This window comes from Ranitomeya imitator, chromosome 1 (genome assembly GCF_032444005.1).
Source record: "Ranitomeya imitator isolate aRanImi1 chromosome 1, aRanImi1.pri, whole genome shotgun sequence".
In the NCBI taxonomy this organism is placed as follows: Eukaryota; Metazoa; Chordata; class Amphibia; order Anura; family Dendrobatidae; genus Ranitomeya; species Ranitomeya imitator.
In genome coordinates, this window is record NC_091282.1 from 850573162 (window position 1) to 850586393 (window position 13232).

Consider the following 13232-nt stretch of genomic DNA (forward strand, 5'->3'; position numbering starts at 1 on the left):
TGTAACAAATTGTAGAGCTATCACTTTGTGATAGAGAATGCTAACAAAATTACAGTATCATCAGTTTCTGATATAAAGAGAATATGTCAGCAGTTAGTTTCTATGTAATCTGAAGTCACCATGAGGTTGGGGTTAAAGCACATAATTCAATGATGTGTCACTTATCAAGCTGTGTACTATTTACTTACAGTGAAGGTTTTATCACTGCTTGTCTACAACAGCTACAGCAATGCATGAGGCTTAGCCCGGCCACACCCCTTTCTGTGATAAGCAGCTCACTGTCTATAGACAATGTGTATAGAGAGCCTGATGAGGATGGGGTTAGCGCTCTGAGCTCCGTTACCTGCTATATCTAAAAACACAGATTGTGTCACAACTGGTGAACCCAGTAAACTAAGTGACACACAGTTGGAATCAGGTTTTTTTTCTACATTATGCTGCTCTCAGATGAGGTAGCAAAAACTTGTTGACAGATTCTGTTAAAAAGAGTTGTCCACTTAATTTTAAAAACAGTTTAAGGGCATGATTTTTTGACACTTATACATATACAAATTTTCCAGCTTATCCCATTTTGTGAAATGTCTGCTCAACAATCCTGGTATAAAGAAAAATAAAGTAAAGTCAGTTAATGGAGGGGCATGTGACCAGATCTGTTAATAACTTTCCTCCAGTTAAAAAAAAAATCAATTTTCCCTTTTGCAGTGATGGACAAGTCTGGTCACATGCTCACACATCAACTCCCATCCTGAGAATAGAATTCTGTGCAGAAAGCTGCACTGACGAGCACACAACGCTTCACGAAGGAGGAGATTGTTACACAGGTAATACTGACAACATGATGTCCCAAACATTTGGTGAAATAAAATAAAAAAATGGGCTGTGGTTGTCCTTCTTGTTGTGAATTTTGCTAGAATGCCAATGCTAAATGGCACAGTCCTATCATTGACTCTAACCTCTAATTCACTAATATATGGCGAATTTTACATTTTGGGTGAAAATCTCTTTTTCAATGTATTTACCTTACATTCACTAAGTCAGAAATATATACTGTATATAACTATGCAAACGCAAGAGTATTTAAGAACAGTTGTTTCTTAATATATACTTATTAAACAAATAACATGTTTCATATAGCTATTATTCTGTTTCACTCGAAAGTCCGTTTTTCATTAAGGCCAGGTTCAGGTGAGAATATATATACTGATTAAGTCTGTGAGCACCCTCTACAGACAGAAAAAAAAGATATCTATGTTATAACAAAAGCTTCCAAAATTTATTGAAAAAAACAATTAAAATTAAAGTATATCTACTATATAAAGCTGAATGTGTGTATGTGTGTGTGTGTGTGTGTGTGCGTGTGTGTGTGTATGTCCGGGATTGGCATCTGCACCGTCGCAGCTACAGCCACAAAATTTTGCACAGTCACACGTCTGGACCCTGAGAGCGTCATAGGCTGTATTGTGAGGCGAAATTTTAACCCCGCGCGTTCCAATTCACCAAACAATTTTGCCCCTATCTACATAATGGGGAAAAAAGTGAAAGGAAAAGTGTTGGAGGCGTCGCAGCTACAGAAACAAAATTTTGCACAGTCACACGTCTGGACCCTGAGAGCGTCATAGGCTACGTTGTGAGGTGAAATTTTAACCCCACGCTTTCCAATTCACCAAACAATTTTGCCCCTATCTACATAATGGGGAAAAAGTGAAATGAAAAGTGTTGGAGGCGTCGCAGCTACAGCCACAAAATTTTGCACAGTCACACGTCTTGACCCCGAGAGCGTCATAGGCTATGTTGTGAGGTGAAATTTTAACTCCGCGCTTTCCAATTCACCAAACTATCTTTCCCCTATCTACATAATGGGGAAAAGTGAAAGGAAAAGTGTTGGAGGCAAATTGACAGCTGCCAGATGCGAACAAGGGGGACTTAAAGAGTGAGAGCGATGGCGCCAAAGAGTATATACCATACAGTTGCTAAGGTGGGGCCCCGACATGGGATACTCACCACACACGGGGATATGAACACACACACAAAATGCACCACACACTACCACGTGCTTGAACACATATACTACCCTCAGCACACATTTCACCACACATACACCAACCTCGCCACATAAATGTCGAAACACAAAAGTCGCCGCTCAAAACTCACCACACGCAAAACTCGCCACATGCAAAAAATAGGCTCACGCAAAACTCGCCACAAGTGCAAAACTCACCTCATGGAAAACTCGCCACACACAAAACTTGCACATGCGGAAAAATTGCCACATGCACAAAATTTGCAACACATGCAAAAGTTGCCTCACACAAAACTTGCACATACTCAAAAGGCACCAGACATAAAACTCACCACGCGCAAAACTCGCCATGCGCAAAACTTGCTGCACACAACTTGCTACACTAACCTGTCACATGCAACTCGACACACAAAAAGTTGCTACACGCATGTTGCCACACAAAACTCATCTCACAAAAGTCGCTACATGCATGTCGCCACACACAACTCAACACACACAACTTGACAAACGAAACTCGCCCTAAAACACACACAAGTCTGGTATTAGCCTTCAAAAATAAAAATCTGATTAATAAGCAGACAAACTACAAGAGCAACAAATGTACCATATAGGAAATACGGCAGCTGTCAGTCACATGACCTGTCTATTATGTGTATGTGTGAGCTAATATATACTGCCAGGGGGAGGGCTTCCTGTTGGCTGGGGATTTATCAGGCTGTCAATTTAGCTTACAAATACTGAGGTAAAAATACTGAGCAAATAACGTGTTAACGAGGTCTAATACAAGAGATCACACAGGTATATACTATATACAGGGGAGATGACACACAGATATATACAGGAGAGATGACACACAGGTATATGCTATATATAGAAGATGACATACAGGTATATACTATATACAGGAGGAGATGACACACAGATATATACTATATACAGGGGAGATGACACACAGGTATATACTATATACAGGAGGAGATGACATACAGGTGTATACTATATATAGAAGATGACATACAGGTATATACTATATACAGGAGGAGATGACACACAGATATATACTATATACAGGGGAGATGACACACAGGTATATACTATATACAGGAGGAGATGATATACAGTTATATACTATATATAGAAGGAGATGACATACAGGTATATACTATATATAGGAGGAGATGACATACAGGTATATACTATATATAGGAGGAGATGACATATAGGTATATACTATATATAGGAGGAGATGACATACAGGTATATACTATATACAGGGGAGATGACACACAGCAGGTATATACTATATACAGGGGAGATGACATACAGGTATATACTATATACAGGAGATGACATACAGGTGTATGCTATATATAAGGGAGATGACAAACATGTATATACTGAGGTGAAAATGAGAGGTGTGAGGTGAAAATGAAAAGGTGTGAGTGCAAAATGAGAGGAGTGAGGGAAAATAGTGTAGTGATCGGAAAATGACAGATGTGAGGTCGAAATGACAAGTGTTAGGGGGGAATGAGAGGAGTGAGGGAGAAAATGAGAGGTGTGAGGGAGAAAATGAGAGATGTGAGGGGGAAAATTAAAGATGTGATTGGGAAAATGAGAGGCGTGATGGGAAAATAAGAGAAGTGACGTGCTATAACTAACCACAGATATTTACTATGCCCAGGCAACGCCTGGCTCTTCAGCTAGTCTATACATAAAAGGACATGTCATAGAACAAGTAATGGCAAGCAAAAAAGGAAAAACCAGCTCCAGGTGATTTCCATACAAATTCAAGTTTAGTCTTTTATTTAATCCATTATTTTTACTTTTTTGCCTGCATTTACAAGTGGACTCCAGCCACATTGAACCTGGCACCCGTGGTCCTGTGATACTCTGGTGAGCACTGAGAAAGTCCTTTTCCCCTTTTCCCATGTTGAATTATAGAACAAGGAATATCTCAGGGGACATTACATTCATGACTATATGTTAAACCTGCCAAATTAGGCTAAAAGCACACATCTACTGGACATATAGATTATGATGAATGGCAATACTTTGCCATTGCATAAACATTTTCCCATTCCACCTATATGATAAGAATGCCATCACTGCACATAACCCTTCGCTTTAGATTACATCTATTAGTAGAGAATGTTACCTGAGGAGTGTAACAGTGCATTCCTTCATGGGGCTGATGGAAAATAACAGGTATGTTATGTCCCACTGCCCCGATGCGCGTTTCGCCACGTTGGCAGCAGAACCTAACATACCTGTTACTTTCCATAAGCCCCAAGGAGGAATTCACCCTTACACTCCTCAGGTAGTATTCTAAATATTGCATCTAATAGATACAATCTAAAGAGAAGGGTTATGTTTAGTGATAGCTAGTGTTTATTCTTTGCAATAGGGCAATATTATTATTATATAGGTGGAATGGGAAAATTTGTATGCACTGGCAAAGTATTGTAATTCATAACCTATATGTAGATGTGTACTCTTAGCCTAATTTAGCAGGTTTAACATATAGTCAAGTATGTAATGTCCCCTGAGATATTCCTTGTTCTGTGACATGTCCTTTTATGTATACTCTAATTTTAATTAAATCCAGAGAGGGTGCTCACTGACTTAATTGGTACATATATGTAGTTAGAAATGGTATGGGTTACTATAGGACAATTTTTGATTATTCAGATGAGAATATGCAAAATTGACCGTTCTTCATCCAGAAAAAAAACAGATGATTTTTCATTTGTATTGTCATCTATATGCAAACAGTATGTCCGTTCTTTATATCAATATGCCATCCGTATGTCCATTGTGTACTTCCGTATGGCATCCTGTTTTTACATGAACAATTTAATAAATAATAAATGTCCATATATAGTTTCCTTTGTTAATAATTATAATGGATCCGTGAAAAACACGTGACATTTGGATGGACACCTGTACGTGATTAGTCTTTTGCGTACCCATTAACTTTAAATGGGAGAGTCTTATCCGGATCAAAGTAGTGCATGCTGCAATTTTTTTTTACACGCAGACCATCAGTTTGTGCGTAAAATCATTTATGTGAACTACCATATTGACTTGCATTGGTCAGTGTGCTATCTGTATGCTACTCATTTTGCTTACAGACCCTACAACGACCAATTACATTCATCTGAACGAGCTCTTACTGAAGCTCTGTTAACAGCTCTCTGGACAGGTCTTGTTAAAGGTAATCTGTTACTAGGTTTAGGCTGCATAGGGAGTCAGCTCCTAATCAGTGTCAGGTGGGAGGAGTAGGTGCAGGTCATGAAGATCAAGGACTCAGCAGCACATGCACAAAATGGCCTTCCCAGATGTACAGGTCCTTCTCAAAAAATTCGCATATAGTGTTAAATTTCATTATTTACCATAATGTAATGATTACAATTAAACTTTCATATATTATAGATTCATTATCCACCAACTGAAATTTGTCAGGTCTTTTATTGTTTTAATACTGATGATTTTGGCATACAACTCCTGATAACCCCAAAAACCTGTCTCAATAAATTAGCATATTTCACCCATCCAATCAAATAAAAGTGTTTTTTAATAACAAACAAAAAAACCAACAAATAATAATGTTCAGTTATGCACTCAATACTTGGTCGGGAATCCTTTGGCAGAAATGACTGCTTCAATGCGGCGTGGCATGGAGGCAATCAGCCTGTGACACTGCTGAGATGTTATGGAGGCCCAGGATGCTTCAATAGCGGCCATAAGCTCATCCAGAGTGTTGGGTCTTGCGTCTCTCAACTTTCTCTTCACAATATCCCACAGATTCTCTATGGGGTTCAGGTCAGGAGAGTTGGCAGGCCAATTGAGCACAGTAATACCATGGTCAGTAAACCATTTACCAGTGGTTTTGGCACTGTGAGCAGGTGCCAGGTCGTGCTGAAAAATGAAATCTTCATCTCCATAAAGCATTTCAGCCGATGGAAGCATGAAGTGCTCCAAAATCTCCTGATAGCTAGCTGCATTGACCCTGCCCTTGATGAAACACAGTGGACCAACACCAGCAGCTGACATGGCACCCCACACCATCACTGACTGTGGGTACTTGACACTGGACTTCAGGCATTTTGGCATTTCCTTCTCCCCAGTCTTCCTCCAGACTCTGGCACCTTGATTTCCGAATGACATGCAAAATTTGCTTTCATCAGAAAAAAGTACTTGGGACCACTTAGCAACAGTCCAGTGCTGCTTCTCTGTAGCCCAGGTCAGGCGCCTCTGCCGCTGTTTATGGTTCAAAAGTGGCTTTACCTGGGGAATGCGGCACCTGTAGCCCATTTCCTGCACACGCCTGTGCACGGTGGCTCTGGATGTTTCCACACCAGACTCAGTCCACTGCTTCCTCAGGTTCACCAAGGTCTGGAATCGGTCCTTCTCCACAATCTTCCTCAGGGTCCGGTCTCCTCTTCTCGTTGTACAGCGTTTTCTGCCACATTGTTTCCTTCCAACAGACTTACCATTGAGGTGCCTTGATACAGCACTCTGGGAACAGCCTATTTGTTGAGAAATTTCTTTCTGGGTCTTAAGGCCCCTTCACATTTAGCGACGCTGCAGCGATACCGACAACGATCCGAATCGCTGCAGCGTCGCTGTTTGGTCGCTGGAGAGCTGTCACACAGACCGCTCTCCAGCGACCAACGATGCCGGTAACCAGGGTAAACATCGGGTAACTAAGCGCAGGGCCGCGCTTAGTAACCCGATGTTTACCCTGGTTACCATGCTAAAAGTAAAAAAAAACAAACACTAGATACTTACCTACAGCCGTCTGTCCTCCAGCGCTGCGCTCTGCTTCTCTGCTCTCCTCCTGTACTGTCTGGGAGCCGGAAAGCAGAGCGGTGACGTCACCGCTCTGCTTTCCGGCTCACAGACAGTACAGGAGGAGAGCAGAGCACAGCGCTGGAGGACAGACAGCTGTAGGTAAGTATCTAGTGTTTGTTTTTTTTTACTTTTAGCATGGTAACCAGGGTAAACATCGGGTTACTAAGCGCGGCCCTGCGCTTAGTAACCCGATGTTTACCCTGGTTACCAGTGAAGACATCGCTGGATCGGTGTCACACACACCGATTCAGCGATGTCAGCAGGGAGTCCAGCGACGAAATAAAGTTCTGGACTTTATTCAGCGACCAACGATCTCCCAGCAGGGGCCTGATCGTTGGTCGCTGTCACACAGAACGATTTCATTAACGATATCGTTGCTACGTCACAAATAGCAACGATATCGTTAACAATATCGTTATGTGTGAAGGTACCTTTACCCTCTTGCTTGAGGGTGTCAATGATGGCCTTCTTGACATCTGTCAGGTCGCTAGTCTTACCCATGATGGGGGTTTTGAGTAATGAACCAGGCAGGGAGTTTATAAAAGCCTCAGGTATCTTTTGCATGTGTTTAGAGTTAATTAGTTGATTCAGAAGATTAGGGTAATAGGTCGTTTAGAGAACCTTTTCTTGATATGCTAATTTATTGAGACAGGTTTTTTGGGTTATCAGGAGTTGTATGCCAAAATCATCAGTATTAAAACAATAAAAGACCTGACAAATTTCAGTTGGTGGATAATGAATCTATAATATATGAAAGTTTAATTGTAATCATTACATTATGGTAAATAATGAAATTTAACACTATATGCTAATTTTTTGAGAAGGACCTGTAGATCTAGGTTTTCCAGCCCCTGAGGCAAGAAGTCAGTTTGAAGCCCCCTCCTATACACAGCAATGTGCTATTTGCACGCATACAGTCACTTGCCAACTAGTTGCTCTTCATAATTCTCTCAATGTCCAGTGAAATACTACAGCTCCTGCTTCACTTAGAGAAGCAGTTAGATAAAGTGAGCATGTTACACCTGTTAGGATTGGACATTCTACAGGGCTTAATTTTATAAATAAAAGGGTTGAACTGGTTTGTAATATTAGTCTGCAATCACTCTATATGACTGCAGACATCTGAATCCTCACAGTGCGTGCACTGCACACTGCCAGGATTCTACCGTGGCGGTGGCAAAAACATGTGGTCATGTGACAGCAAATATGCGATTTGCATACGTCCAGCCACATTCCAACTAGACTTACTGGGCCTTGCATAATACAAGTCAATTGAGCAACGCAGCAGACATCTAGTCAGCATCTGACGACATGCATCCAAATCACATACTTGCGGTTACATGACCTCCCACTCTCACTGCAGTGCATGCTCTGTGAGGATTCAGAAGTCTGCAGTCATAAAAACTGACTGCAGACTTATCGCAAACCTGGAAGCCTCTTTAAATCTATCATAAATGCAAATGTATTAGCCTTTTGACAAACAACACAATGCTTTACTAACATGGCTATATATCAAGTAATCTTATAAGTTATGGATTGTTATGTGTGCAGAATCCCAACCAATAACAGCACAGGAATACATCACCATACATAAACAGAACCACCAACAGTACATAAATAAATCACCAGAACCACCATCAACACATAAATTAATCACAAGAACCACCATCAGTACAGAAATACTTTACCAGAACCACCATCAGTACAGAAATTCATCACCAGAACCATCAACAGTACATGAATACATCACCAGAACCATCATTAGTACATGAATACATACATCACCTGAACTACCATTAGTATATGAATACATCACCAGACCCACCAGTAGTATATGAATCCATCACCAGAACCACCATCAGTACCTGAATATAACACCAAGCTTAGCACAGTGATGAATTGCAATGTTAGGTCAGCCTCATATAAATTTGTATTGCATGAGCCTATAATTTACAGCATGTCCTTAACAATCGCAAGGAAATATTGGGAATTGTTATCAGTCATCATCAAACTACAGACCATACATAGTCTCTGATTGGAGTCATTCTCTTTCATTTCTTCTCCATCTTGTCCATATGCCATTATGACTTTTCACATACACAGTTTGGCTCTGCTGATTTCCATCTTTAATCTTCTGCAGCGCACCTCAAAAAGTGCCTTTTTAAAATAACAGAGTGATTATATTGCTCCTGAACTTATATATCTGCCCTATGCTGTGCCCCTGAATAATTGCCCCTCTCTGTGCTCCCTGCACAAAATATGACCCACATAGTATCCCTCTTATGGCACATGGCATCGACACTGTCCTCTCCTTTCCATACTGGACCCTCTCCTTCACATTGTCCCCTCACATCGGGCGGCACGGTGACTCAGTGGTTACCACTGCAGCCTTGCAGCGCTGGAGTCCTGGGTTCAAATCCCACCAAGGACAACATCAGCAAGGAGTTTGTATGTTCTCTCCGTGTTTGTGTGGGTTTCCTCCAGGTTCTCCAGTTTATTCCCACATTCCAAAGACATACTGACAGGGAATTTAGATTGTGAGAACCATCAGGGACAGCGATGATAAACTGTAAAGCGCTGCGGAATATGTTAGCGCTATATAAAAATAAAGATTATTATTATCGTGTCCCCCTTATACTGCCCAGCCTCTATAATCTGCCCTCTCCTAATACTTCCCCTCCTGGGCATACTATTCCCTCCATAATGTGCACTCACACTGTCCCCCATGCTGCCCTTTCTCTATACTGATCCAACCCATCTTACCCAGTCGAAACACTGTGCACGCTCACACTTTCCTTCCTCCATACTGTCTCCTCACACTATACCCCTCAATACTATCTCTTCACACATTCCATCCACTCCCTGCTTGCTACTGATACTGAAAGATGCAAGTACAATTGATTATTGGGATCCAGCATGTTACACCTTCTTTGAGCCAGCTGTCAGCTTGATAGCCAGCTCGGAGAATGGTTGAATCCCACTCTAGGGGATGGTAAAATGCAGAAACCCAGGAGACACCTCGGACCACCACATCAGGGAGGCCCGACGGTGCCCCTCTGCCAGCTATGTCTGGGGCAAATGCCCGCCCCCTAATATGTCCCTGGCTTTCCATTATATGCACATGCTGCTGTATAGCATGAGTCCAGTGATATGTTGCTTACTTTTTATTTTGTAAAGATTTTCATGACGTTCCTTGGTATCTGCTGCAGCACTGAATTCCAGAGTTAACGTTTTATACTTTTGCTTCTCTTTATTATTGTGTCATATTTCTAAGTATGACAATATGGTCTGGGCTCTATCAAGGTTTGTCCAGGACTTACATATTGATGACCTATCCTATTGACCGGCATTCTCACTGATCAGCTGTCTGCCATTCTCGTACTGCAGCTCGCTCAACTCTCATTGAAGTTAATTGATGGATAAATATTTATTGTAAGTCCTGATCAACCTCCTCAAAATGTCAACTCGGTAATATTGTAGAATATCAAATGTCAAAGTTACCTCATTCACATGAGCTATATTTGATATCAAATAGAGTGGATTGTGGATATTGTATTCAAGTTATAGAACTAAAATCTGCATTCCAGAAATGATGCATATTAAGACTTTAGAAGCAGATGCCCTAAAAGATAATATTGCTTCCTATTAAATATTAAGAGGGGTTTTCCAGGACTTTTATATTAATAGTTTATTCAAATCCATAGATATACAATACCCGACTGTGGCCACTATACCGTTGATGGATCTACTGCGCAGAATGAGCACATCCGTCCATCGCCCACACTAGGGTTAGTGGTGGTGTTGGATGTCGCACCCCCACCTATCAAATATTGATCACCAAAATAAAAGCGCAGGACAACCCTTATAAAATATAGACTTTTCTATATTCTATTATGAGTGTATCCATATAAATGTCAGATCTGTCATGCCCAGAACACATCTGTAATAAGGCTCCTGATTTCACTGTCATTCCAGCCTTATATTGGAATGGAAAGATCTTCAGTATAATCAGCTTATATGTAAACCACAACAAGATTAAGCCGCTCTAATGGAACATATTTGCCTGTATTTAGACTCGATTATCGCTCAGTAAAGAATTCCAATGTATCTACAGAACCAATTCACTTCCTATCTTATATTAACTTCCCATTGCTTAAAATGTACCGTATTTTCCGCTTTGTAAGACGCACTTTATTTCCCCCAAATTTGGGGGGGAAATGTGGGTGCGTCTAACAAAGCGGATATACCGCTTACCATTACAGGCTGGGAGGAGGGGGTGTCCGCCGCCGCTACCGCCTGCCGCCGCTGTCGTCCGCCGCCACTGCCGGGGTTGTCCGCTGCTGCCCCGGGTGATGCTGAAGGCTCCGGTGCTGCGGGGGGCTCTGGCGACATATTGTGAAAGACCAGAGCCCCCCGGCAGTTCTTCCATGCGTTCCAGTATGACTTATTCCGGGAAAATGGCCGCCGGAATCTCGGGAGATGAGATTTCAGCGCTGAGATCTCATCTCTCGAGATTCCGGCGGCCATTTTCCCGGAGTTAGTTCCAGTATGACTGACTCCGGGAAAATGGCCGCCGGAATCTCGGGAGATGAGATTTCAGCGCTGAGATCTCATCTCTCGAGATTCCGGCGGCCATTTTCCCGGAATTAGTCATACTGGAACGCATGGAAGAACTGCCGGGGGGCTCTGGTCTTTCACAAAATGTCGCCAGAGCCCCCCGCAGCACCGGAGACAGCCCTACAGCACAGGAGCCCCCTGCAGACCCCTCATCCCAGCCTGCAGCAAAGGAGCCCCCTGCAGACCCCTCATCCCAGCCTGCAGCAAAGGAGCCCCCTGCAGACCCCTCATCCCAGGCTGCAGCACAGGAGCCCCCCTGCAGCACAGGAGCCCCCTGCAGACCCCCTCATCCCAGCCTGCAGCAATGCTCCACTCCTGCCTCCGGCAACAAGCCTGGGACCCTGATCCACCACAACGACAACCCCTGGTAAGTAATAAGACGCATGGATTATAAGACGCCCCACCAATTTATTAAAAAATAGTTTTTTCCTATTTTTCTCCTCAAAATTTGGGGTGCGTCTTATAATCCGGAGCGTCTTACAAAGCGAAAAATACGGTACTTTGTAACAATGCCTTGCAAGATAATCAATGAGCAACTAGACCTTATTCAGATGCAATAAACAAACTATAACACGGAAAATGACTTGTACTCTGCAAATAGTGTACATTTAAATTGCCACAAATGTGTTTTTCACTGATGGGAGAGAAATAAATGTTACCATATTAGTGAACATAAAAAAAACTGTATGGAGTAATGGATGTATGTACAAAGCAATCTATCTGTATCACAAGCATAACAATTGTCACTGACGATCATCAGAATGCGAGTTTAAACTATATAAGATAAAGAAATTGCAAGCTACATTTTCTTGGATATTTCCAACCATGGTTTGATTCACTTGAGAATGCCTGTAAATCTAAAAATATTTGGAATTGAGAGTCCTCAGTGGTTGATACCCTTTAATGGCTAACTGAAAAGATGGTAACAAATTCCAAGCTTTCGAGACTACACAGGTCTCTTCATCATAGACAACCTGATGAAGAGAACTGAGTAGTCTTGAAAGCTTGGAATAATAATAATAATAATAATAATCTTTATTTTTATATAGCGCTAACATATTCCGCAGCGCTTTACAGTTTGCACATTATCATCACTGTCCCCGATGGGGATCACAATCTAAATTCCCTATCAGTATGTCTTTGGAATGTGGGAGGAAACCAGAGAACCTGGAGGAAACCCATGCAAACACGGAGAGAACATACAAACTCCTTGCAGATGTTGTCCTGGGTGGGATTAGAAACCAGGACCCCAGCGCTGCAAGGCTGCAGTGCTAACCACTGAGCCACCATGCTGCCCACGAAATTTGGAATTTGTTACCATCTTTTCAGTTAGTCATTAAAAGGTATCAACCACTGAGGACTCTCAATTCCAAATATTTTTCTATCTACTGGCTAACACGGTACAAAGATATAGATCTTTCCTGGAAATCTAGACGTTAATGTCTCTATAGCACGTGTACTGATCACCCTCTAGTGGATTTAAAAATGAACTGTGATTCAGATTTCAGAGTTCCAGAAGTTCTTCACATTCCATTAATCCGAAGTCAAAAATCTACCACTTTTTGAAAACTGATTTAAAGACCATGGGCACAAAATTTCAGTCTGCATTCTTCATTCCTTCATTCATTTTTAGAACCTCTGATATCCGGTTTGCACGTTTCACATTTTCTCTTGTGAGAGTATTTCTCATGATGACCTAGGCTGAAGGTGAGGTCTTTGTGTCTAGGGCACTGTTGTCATC

General features: G+C 41.8%; 2 long non-coding RNA genes across 2 annotated transcripts in view; one reads left to right on the plus strand and one right to left on the minus strand.

The window, feature by feature from the left end:
* The window catches only part of LOC138651341 (uncharacterized), a 960960-nt gene that overhangs the window by 706189 nt on the left and 241539 nt on the right, over window positions 1-13232 (minus strand). The gene's annotated exons all lie outside the window — the stretch shown is intronic.
* On the plus strand, window positions 2563-4896 carry LOC138658165 (uncharacterized). The gene is made up of 2 exons (XR_011317371.1): window positions 2563-3040; window positions 3108-4896. It is a non-coding gene; the product is annotated as an uncharacterized lncRNA (long non-coding RNA).